The sequence below is a fragment of the Acanthaster planci genome, linkage group LG01 (assembly GCF_054643075.1).
Source record: "Acanthaster planci isolate LZ-2023a linkage group LG01, COTS_SCS, whole genome shotgun sequence".
NCBI classification, from domain to species: Eukaryota; Metazoa; Echinodermata; class Asteroidea; order Valvatida; family Acanthasteridae; genus Acanthaster; species Acanthaster planci.
The window spans coordinates 28,760,377-28,764,690 of NC_141777.1; positions in this window are offsets into that span (position 1 = coordinate 28,760,377).

Genomic DNA, 4,314 nt, shown 5'->3' on the forward strand with positions numbered 1-4,314 from the left:
CCTGGAATTTCTTTACAATGCTTTCTCAAGTCAACAGCTAGAGTGGTGCACCCTACGGAGAATTATATTGAAAATTAGAACACGTTCGAATTTACCCACTTTTTGCAAGGGAAGTGAAAAAGTTCTCTGATTTCATTCTATATAAGTCCTCAAAAACAACATGCTCTTTTGGGGCCGTGCCCCGTTGTCCCTTCCCCCCCCCATCAGCTAAACCGTGGAAACGCCAAATTCCATTTATTTGATAAAATTTCACATTGAAGCGTTTACCTTTTTAAAATTTTCTTAAATCAAAAAGATGTAATAACGTATCGGCCTATAAGGGGTATAATACTAGTCTACTTGAAAAAAAGTTAAGGACCGCTTTTTTCTCAACTTGTAATTTTTCCAAGCAATGAGTGGGGTCTGGCTCTTTCATTTTTTTATTTGTGCAGATGGTGTTCTCATTGGAATAAAATAAATCAAAAATGTTTTAAAACATCAAATGCACATTTTCAGCAGGAAAAAAATCTCATATAAAAAATGTGTTCTCGAAATAAAAAGTCGTTCCTAATTTTTTTGAGTAGTGTGTATGACTCTATAACATAAGGGAAATGAGTACCAGACGGTTTAGCGCTAAAATTATTCGAAAATTAGGTTGCCAAGTTTGACTGAGGAATCATTCACTTGAAATGCGCACCGTGAGTGATCTGTATTGAAATGATTTCACTTATTCGTCGGGTCAAGTTTTTTATGACCTCTGCGATTTGTTAGAATGCTTCTTAGGAGAAAAAAGATTCTGGCGGCGCCTGTACACACTCACTAAACTTTTTTTTCCAATTTTTTTATAAGGAAAGTGAGCTAATTTTTAAGGCCGGAAAAACATCAAGGCTAACGCGTTTCGAACAACTTATCACCCTGGGAAAATAGGAGGACCCGAAATGAGCCACCTTCGTTATAGAAATGGTCGACGGAGAGATGATATCATTCTGATCAGTTAGTAAAAATTGACAAAGATTTAATGAGCTTACCCACCAATATAAGTTTGTCAACTCCAATGTCGCTTACGTCTGTTACTACCTCCGGCTTGAATTTCTTTTCCGATTACTTAATCAAAAACGACCGATACGGATGACGGTGTTAAATCGCGAACGGCAAACCTATACAAAATGCATAAGGCACGCAAAGTTGAAATGCGTAATTCCAATACATTGTGAAACACCTGAGTTTCTCTACCAAGTTTTGGTTTGCGAATGAAACAGAAATTTGATCATTTTCTTTGACCATATGTTTCTGGGTCAGGACACATCGATATCGGGGATATATAGCGAGTATGCAAGGAATCATTGCAGGTTCCTTTGAAAGTGAAACTATTTTGTCTAGACTATGAAAGTGATATTGAAGCAGCTGAACTGTAAAAATAGCTTGAGTATAATCATTAGGATATATTGTTCCGAACCCAATTCTCTCTCTTTCCATTTCATAATTTTCTGATCAAAGATATACGCACATAATTGATTATAATATACTCCTCTGAAAAAACTTTTTTTCTTACTAACGAAGGAAGGTTGTGATTTTGAGGTTCCCTCTGTCTTTAGCCTATAAACACTTTATCTGAACTTTTAATGTGACGTATACAGAGGAGGTTGTCGTCTCTGCAGTAGTGGCTGAATAAGAATGGCATTGGTTACACAACTGAAGACAAAACCGACGACAACCTAAACTAACAGTGACAATACTTACAGCAATCCGTAGCCGATTTGGTTCTAGCCACACACCGGTATATACGTTAACTCTCATTATGCAACGACACTTCAGAAATAGTAGATGATGAAGCTAAAAGCTTCATTATCCTATAGCCGATTTTTTTCCAGTCATCTTTGTGAAGATTGTTGATTGACCGGGGAAACTAGAAAATCCTATTTGAGTTCGAGGTGTCATGTCTCCCCCCCGCCGAATTATAAGCAGCATAGTTCAACACATTTAAATAAAAAGTTTAAACAGATATAGACAACGGTAAAATGGTATGGAAGTGATATAGAACAATACGTGCAAGCGTGTTCACAAAAACAATAGAAAGCTATCTGGTTTCTGGCGAAAGCCAGAAATAACAAGAGAGCAAGAAGAGCCATTATTGGCTTGAGAGTAACAAAAATACGCTCACAGAAAGGACATTCAGGAAAAAAACAGCAAGGCCACCGGTGGATCCAGGGAGGGGCCGGAGAGCGCGACTTGTCTTATGGGGGGGGGTTTAAGTACAAAGCGAAAAATGTGACTCTGGAGGAGTATTTTATTTCTTTTACTTCGTGCATGAAAGATGCATAAAGATCCAAAGTTTAGCTTCGCCCTAGAGAAAGGCCATATACATAAAGAATTTCCAACAGTTTGGGGCTCCCGGAAAAAGTACTTGCCCCCCCCCCAAAAAAAGGCACATCGCTCTGGATCCGGACTTAAGAAAGCCCCGGCACTGTTGAAACCACTCCCTACATAGAAATAAATACAGAGGGCAGATCTTAGCTGTTAGCCTCTCTCTAAATATCAATTCTACCTTGAATCCCAAACGGTCAGTACAGACGCAAAGGAAACTTCCAATTCTCAAGGTGAAGGACATCCAAACTTTATTTTCAATGAAAGTTTTACGAAATACGTGCGATTCACAATAGTGCGCCTCCAAGAGTTCGCAACGCGTTGACCAATCACAGAGCGCGAAATCTGTCGACCCTTTCCAAACGCGCATTGGGTCGACAGATTTCGCGCAATGTGATTGGTCAACGCGTTACAAACTCTTGGAGGGGCACTATTGTGAAATGCCCGTATTGAAATGAACTGATGTGCGATGGTACGTGTATGTGGAAAGCGACTTCAAAAACTCTGAATAAAATGAGTGGAGGAGGGTGAATGAAACTTGTTATTGCTTCACATCCTAAAACGTTATATAGGCACAAATTGTGTAAGATTACAGTAAAAATGTTCGTGTCATTTAATTTGTCAGATAAAAAATTGGCAACAAAATTACCAGAATTTTTAAAAGATTCCGTTTTTTATAACTGATTTGAAAGAAATAACAAATAAAATAAAATAAAAACAATTCCATAAATTTATGAATTACGAAACTTTTTTCTTGAAATGTTACTGCAATTAATTTCTTCACAAAAAAAACAGAATTCCCCAAATGTTCTTGTAAATTTGCAGCCGGACTTGTTTTCATCAAAATGCCATGAACATTTGTAATGTCGTTTCCCGAAACGCTAATATCTCAGTCGGACTGAAATTACATGTAAAAGGTCTACATTAATGTGTATTTGGTCAAACGCTAGGAGTTTGATGGATCTAATACGCACATTGGCCATTGGGTAAGCAGTGGGTGGTGACCAGTGGGCGGGGAGGTGCAAGGTAGACATTATTGGGCCTGCTATCGGGCCCTTCCAGTCTCCTGCCCGTCTCAACGCCCGTTGTGAATCCGTCCACGCGCGAGATAGGAGCGTGGCCGCTTAGAAGTACTAGACCCCCCCCCCAAAAAAAAGAAACTCTCGTTTTTCATCGTTTAAAAAAAAAAAAGAAAAAGAGCATAATCAAAACAGCACCGTTCCCAACATCAGACAATTTCTTCATTAAAATCGCATTCCAATGCACACAATACACAAGTGTCCATTCGCAATTAATAAATTGACAGTTTCTGTGTTGAGTAACTCCCACCCAAACAATCAATTCAAGACTGCAACCAACCCCGAACAGATAGTCAAAACAATCGGTGTTAGAAATCTGCCTGAGCAGGGAAAGTCGTTCCGATCAAAAATAATTGTTCAGTCGCGTCACCATGCAGCACCCCCCCCCTTTCCTCTTTCCCCAATGGTTAGATATCTTTGAAAAGGACATTGTCTTCACGTAACGCGTTCCTTCACAACTATGCCATCGACACTGCATTACGCAACTCAGATATAAGGTGCGCGCTCTACGAGCACGTTTGGCTGTTTCCGACAGCGCAAATCACTAATTAACGGAACTGATGTAGCTCCGTAAAAGTGATGCGGTAACGTGGTTACGAGAGTAGCTCCAGTAGATGAGGAAAGTCCCCTCTCGCATAGCAATAGTTAACATCGCGTCATGCAGCCGGAATAAATCTTCGTCCGGAGTATTTTGTCCATAAATATGGCCTGTCGAAGGTACATCAGAATTGTTTTTGAAGCGAGAAGGTACACTCACACGGCTGATATTTCTGAAAAGAATTCCACAGACGAAGAAATAATCGTAAATAGAAAACAGCGAATTAACCGATTCACAATAAAGAATCAACCAATTCAGACTTGCTACATCTTTTCGGCGTACATTGGAGCAAAA